The 9,937-nt window shown below is 37.1% G+C and overlaps 1 protein-coding gene and 1 long non-coding RNA gene across 2 annotated transcripts in view; one reads left to right on the top strand and one right to left on the bottom strand.

Annotated features, from left to right (window-relative positions):
* LOC107704510 (inactive tyrosine-protein kinase transmembrane receptor ROR1-like) overlaps positions 1–9,937 on the top strand; it is a 107,096-nt gene that overhangs the window by 84,299 nt on the left and 12,860 nt on the right. The window lies entirely within an intron of this gene.
* The window catches only part of LOC107704511 (uncharacterized), a 21,529-nt gene continuing 19,437 nt past the window's right edge, over positions 7,846–9,937 (bottom strand). The window contains exon 3 of the long non-coding RNA XR_001635967.1: positions 7,846–7,856. This is a non-coding gene — a long non-coding RNA (uncharacterized LOC107704511). The remainder of the gene's footprint in view (positions 7,857–9,937) is intronic.

The following is a 9,937-nucleotide window of genomic DNA, read 5'->3' as shown; positions in this document are numbered from 1 at the left end:
TAGTCATTTTCTTTTATTATTTATTTTCATTTCTAATTCAGTGATTTTAACTTTTAATTTAGTTATTTTAATGCTTTAAAGAGCTATTTTAGATTGTAATGTTCTAATGTTCTGCTATCTGTTCCGCAAACTATAAAAGGTACAGCTGTCATAAAACCTGAGTCAAAAAAGAGTCAAATAATAGTATGTGAGAGAGTAGTAATATCATTGGGTTCCTATCCTGCTTTAGACCAGGTTAGTTTCCCAGCATAAGTTGCCACAGTGACTATAGCTTGATCTAGGCCTATGTTAAATTTGCTTTATGGAACCAAATAATTTGACAATGAGTCAGACTATCTGAAATAAGCCTGGCTTATTTGGTAAACTTGTTTTATGAAACAGGCCTCGAGGCATTAAAAGTGATCGTATTTTCTCCATTGCATCGAATCGCATTGTTTTGAATCGAATCGAATCGAAATCGGATCACACTGCATCGTAAAAAGGGGGAATCGTATCGCATAGAATCGGTAGCTGCTTCATATGTATCTTTAATGTATCGTATCGTTGGCTATGCATCGAGATGCATATCGTATCGGCCTGAGTCATGAGATGCACATCCCTAAACAAAACTGAATTTTATGTGGCATTTAACATTTGATTTTTTTTTACTTGAATATTGAACATTTGAAATGTAACACAATTGATTTTTTTATGGCAGTTTTTTAATAGACATGTATTTTCAAACAGCGGATTTTTGTTCTGAATTGTTCTGAATTACAATACTGTGAGATGGACAAAAATGTTTTATCCACCTCTGATAATCCCAGGTTATATGATCACGCAGGTTGTTTACGCATTACACTCGTGACCACGGGAAAAAATGTTGTTCCCTCAACATAGGAAGTCATGGCAGAGTCCTGCACAGGTCCTGTCTGATAAACCCGCACCAGCAGTAATTGACAGAACACTCGACCCGTTATCCGACAGCAACACTATAATTCCGTACCTGACCCGAACCACACACGTATTCTACTACATGAGGTAGACAAACCTCATTTATTAAAACTTCTATTCAAATTGTGAATAGCAGGAAAGTAGGCCGTGTCGCTGTCGGTGCAGAGGCGGTGCGCAAGCGGTGCTCATGCACCCAAACTTCCACTTCCACGGCTCTTTGCGGCAGTCGCCGCCAGAGATAAAAACATGTTTTATCTTTTTATCGCCTTTAACCTATTACCGGGCAGATTATTAACAACCAATGGAACATTTCACTGAGCTTATGTCGGTGTGTTGAAAACATGGTGATCATTTAAAATGTAGCCTAATGGAATTCCCATTGGATGATCCATCAAAAATCTTTTACAGAGATATAAATTAATTAATTAATTAATTAATAAAAAAAAAATCCAGAGCATGCGTGTTCGAGTTGGTTTGCCAGGTAAAAATACAATTAGGCTACATGTAAAATGTCATTGTTAACTGTGTTTGATATGAAAACTATGCTAGTCATAGTCCAATGAAATGATAAATAGCAAATAACACATATACTGAATTTCCGTTATGTTTTGTTTATTTTTAGTAAAATCAAATGTGACCTTGTTGTTTGTAACTATGGCAATGTCTGCCCCGAGACCGCACAAAACACTTCCACTACGAGAGAAAGCGACAGCCGCTCGGCGATTCCAGGATGTCATCATCTCCATACGATTATCTCGACAAAAAGATCTCGTGGCCATGACATATTATCACGCTCCCACGAGTTAATATGACGTTCCCAAAAAATAAATATCTCGTGGCCACGACTTATCACGTTTCCACGAGTTAATATGTTGTGTCCACGACAAAACTAGCCTAAGTGAACCAAACATGTCCACTCCAGTCACCGTAAATGCTTCGTTCGACTTTTCGGAGATCATCTGCTCTTCCCTGTGGATAACCTCTGACCTACTTTCTGTACGATCTGGATTTTTGCGTATTGAATTTTGAACATTGAATTTGATGTTCCGAATTTGTTCTTCATCTTGAAAACATGCAGTCTAACAATTCAGAACAAAAAATCTGCTGTTTGAAAATACATGTCTATTAAAAAAACTGCCATAAAAATTCAATTGTTGAATTTCAAATGTTCAATATTCAAGTAAAAAAAAATCTAATTCAGAACTATGTTAAATTCCACATCAAATTCTGTTTTGTTAAATGACACTTTTCAATAATTCAAATTTACACAATACAAATTCAAATAGTTTTGTCTTATTATAAGCTCCATAACTTTGCTCTCTTTTGGATGCAAATAATATCAATGCAGCAGTATGATTTCATTTGGTTATCCTTTTTGTTAATGCTAATGAATTTTCAGTTGATACAATTCAAAATGAAAGGCTTCTACAAATAAAAGGTGAGAAACACTTTAAGGTGATAATTGTTTTTTAGAGATATTGGTAGAATTCAGGTTCCTGCAAAAATGAAAATTGTTATCATTTACTCACTCTCATGGTGTTCCAAACCTGTATGACTTACTTTCTTCTGAAAATGTCTCAGTATTTTGTATACAGGTCGATCTTTGGACCATAGCGTTCTTCAAAATATCCAATTTTCTTCTTTGTACAATGTCATACAGGTTTGGAATTAAATAAGTAATGATGTAAATGAGTAAATTATGACAGAATTCTCATTTTTCTGCAATTCTGCAATGCTATTTCAAAGCATTTAGCACCTGGTTAAACTAAATTGCAGGAGGTTAGTGAGTAGCAGAGTGATTAAGGGGCTGTTCACATAGAACGTAATTTTGCATTTAACTATGCTGCTTTTCCATTGTTTTTTTTATGTGAACATGCTCTAGACAGGCATCTTTGACCATTGCGCTTGTGTCTTTTGCAGGGTTTTGAGCATGACACTGGATTCTAAAAATGCAACGCTAAAGTTAAAAAAGTTAAGTGTCTCTAGACCTTGTGTTTTTTTCCATTCCATGACTCACTTTTTTAAACACAAAAATGCATTCTGTGTGAATGGCCCCTAAGAATTTTTTGTATGAAAATGCTCCATGCAGTCCACCCCAACTATTTAGTGAATTCACCCTTTTCTGTACAGTATTTCTATATATTTGTTTCCTTTTAAAGTATAAACTTTCCCATAGAGATTCATCCACTAGTTTTACAATTGTACAGATTATTTCATCAACTTCTCTTCGATTCCTTTATTTGACAGTTTATGCATGCTTCTCCCTGTGTTGTCTTCTTATGAAAGTCTTTGTGGTTTTCCAGAAGAATAATACTCAGCAGGACGTCGCATATAACAGCAGAAATAATGTTTTTCTTTAATATAGTGAATCAATCCAAGTCTTCTTAAAACTTCCCCGGAAGACTCTTTTTATTTTTTATTTTACTTGCACCAGATGGAATATCCTTTGGATTTTTGGCTGAAGTTTGTCCAATTGACCTCAATTCTCTCTATCTGTCTTTGTCACCATCCCTTTCACTTGCTTTTCCTCTCTCATGTGCGTATACTGTCTTCCTCATTATGTCAGCTGAAGGTTCTCTGGAATTCTGCAGCTTTTATTTCTCTAACCCTTGAGGGCTGTGCTATCAAGAGACCATCCGTATGATTGACAGAAGAGAAAGCTGGAGGCAGCCAAAGCTGTAGACATCCCACTGGCACTTTCTCCAAAGCTGGCTAAGCAACAAGAGGAAGGCTAGGCTGGAAGAAAAGAGAAATAATAAATGGCTGTAAGTTTTACTGGAAACATAGATGGTTCTGGCTCATAATCTGGTTCATCTTTCCGTGACTGTCACACCATTGGGTCAGGTGACAAAGACATAGTATGTGAGAGAGGCTCTTAAGCCCACAGATGTTTTCCATTCTGTCTGGGCAGACTTGTGAATAGTGCCGCGCGGCCATCAATGGATCACGTTTAAAGACAAACGGCTTGTATTGATCAATGTCCGAGTGTTTTATGTGATTAGTTTCCCAGTAGTGTTTTTATGGATATGTATCAATGCAGCAGTTCTGGGAACTAACAGCTTCTGCGCACACATTCCTCCGTTTCCACGCGAATAGTGTCTGGTGCTGATAGCGTAACACATCGCCCATGACTTATCTGTCGTACTTGTCTCCCATTTCCCAGCTGTAAGATTTACCATAAATCAGGGAGATTAACTTTTGCATAAAGGCAAGGAAGTAACTCTTTGAAAAGGAGTTACAAGCACACGGAAACACCTGTGTGTTAACGAAATGGACCAAATTGATTGATTTTTATTCAATTGTGGGTTTTCTTGGCCAAGTAAACGGATTACCTCATCTGTAATTCTCATATTTCGGGTATTACACCTCTTTTGAGGTCAGATTTGTGGTCTTGATGATGACTTTAAGAATGGTGTGCCATGAAAATTGCAATTTTGTGGCTTTTATTCCGTATCTGCTAGATTTGAGGCCATCTATGTGCTCTTTTACTTTTTTTTATCAAATTATGAATAGTTTTTAAGTGTTTTTTTAAAGCACATATGCACATTTAAAATTTTTAGTCTTTATCTGTACTCTATTCGGTGCCTGATTAGAAATGTTAGAATATCGTTTATGTTGTATTTATTTTTAATTATGAAATTGTAATGATTTTTTTTTTCATTACAAAAAAAGCAATTTTCTCCATTGATGTTCTTTCAAAAGTAGCGGTTTATTCTGACTAAATTAATTGTAAATTGCAACTACCATATCAAATTATATATTTTGACTGTGAATTGTAACAGATAGTGCTTTCTCAATATTATAAACCTCTTTGATAGTAAAAGCAAGTACCCGTCATTGATTATGGCTGTGATATAAACTAAAGACTATTGACTGTTTAAAAAAATAGAGACATGCCAACTTTCTGCTTTAATAGGAAATATGCCAAGAAAGAAAAGCATGCTTGTTAAGTCTTAATATAAACTCTCATCAGTAAGCAGTTTAAGGGACTAGAGTTCAGTATGGAGTAGTTGAGTAGCACCAGGTGCAGCATGGGGGCTTGAGTCCTGGATGTGAAGAGCTTGGATGATGGACAGCTCTGAAGCATCACTGGTAGTCCTCAAACACTTTGTCTTGTCAGTGTCATTTTATGCAATCATTCCTTAGGCAGAAAACAATCACCGCTTTTAAATGGTTTAAGCTGCTCCGCAATTCAGATCCAACTGGCTTGCTTTGTTCATTACACTCTCTTTATTATTTCTATCAAGCTTAGGGAAAGACTGAGGAAAGGGTTTGGAAACTCTGATCACGAGGATTTGGATCAAACCCTGGTCCTCCCGTGATGTTTAAACTGTAATGACATTCTAAATTGTCCAACATTAACTGGGGCATCTCCAGTTCCTATCCATCCCAAATGCTCCTCAGGCCGAGGTTGCTGGGTTGGTTTAGTGAATCTGTGTGAGTTACATATGGGGTCTTTTGGAGTACCGACAGGTTTTCACTGTGCAGTTACCAATCACATGGTCCATGTCTTTCTCTCTTCGCCTGAGATCGTGCTTGTGTCCAGATTCTGATTATGCAAGTGGAGTCTGTTCCACGCCAGTGGAGGATTTCAGCATGTTGTCAGTCTGGCACCGGGAGATCGCTTTCTCCTGGCTGTCAGCGGAAAACAAATGACTTCTACAGTAGGTGGTAACCAGCAGAGCACATTCCGAAATGCTCCTGTGAGATCTCAGAGTGACCCGATATGCCCAGAGATTGCGTTGTGTGAGTAAACGGGTCATTAAATGGTAAAGCAATATCATGTTTGTGACATGTTGCACGTCTGACCAAACATCACTCCGGGCCCCTGAAATTAGACCGTAGGTAAATGATGCACCAGCTTTGAAGTGGTTCGGGTCATTTAAGGAATATGCTAATCTCCCCCCATTGATCTTGATTGCATGGGATGTCCTGATATAATACCCATCAGCCTGTGTGCTGCACTGCTGTTTCAGCAACACATTAGCCTGCACTGGGGAAGCTGCTTTGAAACTATAGCTTGCCAAGCTACAAGCTACTCATAATTTAGAGTAGTTCAACAACAGCCAAGCTACTCATGAAAAAGTAGTTGGCTACACTACAAGCTACTAATGAAAAATGCTATAAGCTACTAATAATTTAACATAGTTAAACAGCAGCCAAGCAACTCACTGGAAAATGTAGCTACTAACAAAAAAGCTATGTAAATTGAAAATAGTTAAAGGGTCAGTACATACATATAGACACTGCTGTTCAAAAGTTTGGGGTCAGTAAGGTTAATCGCGATTAATCGCATCCAAAATAAAAGTTGTTGTGTACGTAATAAATGTGTGTGTACTGTGTATATTTATTATGTATATATAAATACAAACACATGCATGTATATATTTAAGAAGAATGTTATGTTTATATATTAAATATATTTATATATAATATTATATGTGTGTGTACTGTGTATGTTTATTATGTATATATAAATACAAACACATGCATGTATATATTTAAGTATATTTTATTTTTATATAATATATATGCATTTATATATAATATAAATTAAATGAATATAAATATATACATGTAAATACATGTAAATATTTTCTAAATATATACAGTATGTGTGTGTCTTTATATATACATAATAAATATACACAGTACACACACATATCTTATATAAACAAAAACTTTTAGTTTGGATGCGATTAATCACGATTAATTGTTGCCCAGCACTTCTGAAAGATAGTTTGGCAATGAAGCTGTGTATGCAATAAAATGACACTTTAAAAACAGTGATGTAGAATTTGGTTGCACTACACCTCTAGTCACTAGAAAAAGTACTGTTTTTCACATATTATATATGTTTGGACACAACATTTTCCTTAGTACTAATTTTGCCCGAAATGTAAAGAAGATCTAAAAAAAAAAAACTCTTTAGAGCTGATGCTCATTGTTTATAGCTACTTTCACCCTGGGGCTAATGCTAGCTCATTCCTTTTAGCTCCCAGGAGGGCTGCCCAGCGGTGGGCCTGGCTGTTGTCTTGCTAAGGAGGGCTAACCGGAGGAGAGACTACCTTTCAGTTGCATCAGATGCTTTGTTCTGCTCTGGTGTTTGTTGTGCTAATGGGAAAGGTCCTTGTATTACAACGTCCATGGCCAGCGCTCACCCTGGTTCATTGCCCCGTCTCCAGCCTGTCTGCACCTGGTCTATACCGGGCCATCTGGGTCCCTGGAGCCTGAACAGAGTTATTACATTACAGCTCGGCTTCCTGAGACTGGACGGTGGGGTAGGGGGTGGAGGATTTGGAGGATTTGGGGGTGGCTTGGTTCCTGTTCCCCGTAGTGCACTCAGGTGGAGTTATTCAGGTGGAGGCCGGTTGATCCTTTTATATGGATCAGGTGACACCTGAGAAGGTGAAACAGCCATGTTCCTCTACCATGGATCTTCTCCATATCTCTCTCTCACTCACTCAGGTTTGTTCTCCTGTCTGAGGTATTCTCCAAGCCAAGTCAAACCTCAGCATTTGGGCCGGGTTCAGCGCCCACCTCCAATCACAGTTTATGGTCGGAATCATCAGCCTGGGCTTTTCCCTCACATTCTCCCTGTCATTAAAAAGCTTTATCGTCTCTGGCCCAGCTAGCCTCACATTTTCCATTCACATCCAAGTGCAGACGTAATTATGCTAATAATTCAGTAAGGTCGTCAGGCAGTGCTCGAACCCAGGAAGATCAGGCAACTCTTCATAAAGACTCAGCCAGCTGTTCATTTTATTTAATTGCTTGAAGGGGACCGTACAATTAGATAGTGACAGAGTAATTATGACCTCACAGAGTTAAAGACTTTGTTCATTTCCAAAGTTGCTTTTACTTGACGTCAATAGTGCCTTTTGTTGCTTTGATTAGAAAACATCTGGCAAGAACATATAGGTCTATCTATCTATCTATCTATCTATCTATCGTCTGTCTGTTATTATTATATGTCTGTCTGTCATTTTTTCTAGCATTTTATTATTATATGTCTATCTATCTGTCTATCTGTCTGTCCGTCCGTCCGTCCGACCGACCAACCGACCGACTTCTGATTTCTGATTTCTTCTGACTTCTGATTTAAGTTGATAGTAGTATGCCACTATTTGATGGTATTTTATGGGATACAATACTTGGGATACAGCTCAGTTTATTGCATTCTTCAAAAATATAATGGCAGAAAATATGATGAGTAATTATAGTATAACATGGCTCACATCAATAACAGGAACAGCATAAAAAGCCATAATTTCAGTTTTAGGAAACAAATCATACAATCATATTTGATTGCATGGTTGTGTACTTCAGTTTGCATGATTGTAAATTCAGTTGTAGTCATCTTTCTCATATGCGCAAAACCAGATCTCTGGCACCTGTCCCAGGTTGGGTATCCCACTGAATACGAAGACATTTCAGTCGCCCTCCATTAAATCTGAGATGTGTTATGATTTATACTGTAAGTGAGTGTGATTTTTAAGGTGCAGTCAAAATATCAAAAATCTTTCCTTTTGAGTATTCTTGGATAAAATAAGTTTTTTTTTCTGTGCTGAGAGTAAAATGTACGTGTACATTTTTTGCTTTTTATTTTATTTCTCTTTTGCATATTTTAAGAGTAGTTTTTATATATGTAAAATAGTGAAAATCAAGATCTTCATTTATTATATTAGTACAATAAGTGAAGAGAAAGAACGTAACACTGAAACCAGACTAAAACCTGTAACCTTTATGTGCTTTCAGATGCATGTACTTACTGTGAATGCTGTACCAGAGGCTTTCCTGTGCGTTCTTGCTTGATTTTTCAGGTGTACTGCTTTCCTTTAAGGTCATAATTAACAAATGTTCCCAATTAAAGCTGCCTTTGTTGTTTGGCAACATTAGAAAGGTAATCTCCAAATTACACTGCAATTTGCCTAATATTTCATGATTAGCTAATGATGGGGGTAGCTTGCAGATGTGGACATCTGTTTTGATATATTCAGCTGACCTGTGTCACACCAGTGGAAATGTATTATAAATAGGGCTGTCATTCGAAAAAAATGTCCAGATTAATTATATGGATATACTGATTAGCTAATCAGATAACTCACAATTAATTTCTTATATAAATATTTGCTGAAAAAATGCCCCCAGATTAATATAATTTAAATACGTCATTGTGTCAGATTAGTAATTAATTGAAAATACATTACAAAAAGTGGTTTTAGGAGTGTGTGTGTGTGTGTGTGTGTGTGTGTGTGTGTGTGGTCATATAGTGTCTTCCATGTTAAAAGGGATGATTATACAACAAAATGTGTAATGTATAATGTCACATAAAGGTAATGTGACACTTGTAAAATATATTTAGATGATCCTAATTTGGGGCCACACTTGACTTGGATGAAAGTGACAGGTCATGCTATAATGAGTAATGGTCATAATGTAACGAGCAGATGAAGAGAGCTGTCATAGATACATCACTAATGAGTGTAATTCGCATTTGCAGTCAATGTCATCGTGGAAGAGGCATTAAACCACCTGCCCCTGCAGCTGCTGGTCTTTACCCCAGCAACGGTAGCATGTGGTGGTTTATGTGTGTGTGTGCACGCTATGTCACACAAGACAGTTCATTGGCACTAACTAGTGTGTGTGTATATCGGCAGCTCATTAAAGTGGCATGTTTTCTAACACCAGACATATTTAACATTAAATTAACACCCAGTTAACGTAATAACACCTCTGTGTTCACACTTTGACGCTTGTCTATCTCTTTCTTCACCCTTTCCCTCTCTAGCTGTGAGATTTGTGTATTTATTTCACACCACCACTAGAGCTCTGTTAAAATAAAACCTAGGGAGCTTCTCCGCTGCCTACATGTGTGACTGACTTCTAAGAGCCTCATAAATGAACAATTAGGAAAGCTCTACACAGAAAGCAAATTCAGCAAACAGTTCGGCATTAGCTTGTTGCGTTATACACTAATAAGCTTGAAAATAAATAGAACATG

This window comes from Sinocyclocheilus anshuiensis, unplaced genomic scaffold (genome assembly GCF_001515605.1).
Source record: "Sinocyclocheilus anshuiensis isolate Anshui unplaced genomic scaffold, SAMN03320099.WGS_v1.1 scaffold1538, whole genome shotgun sequence".
NCBI classification, from domain to species: domain Eukaryota; kingdom Metazoa; phylum Chordata; class Actinopteri; order Cypriniformes; family Cyprinidae; genus Sinocyclocheilus; species Sinocyclocheilus anshuiensis.
This window is presented reverse-complemented; position numbering and strand designations above follow the sequence as displayed.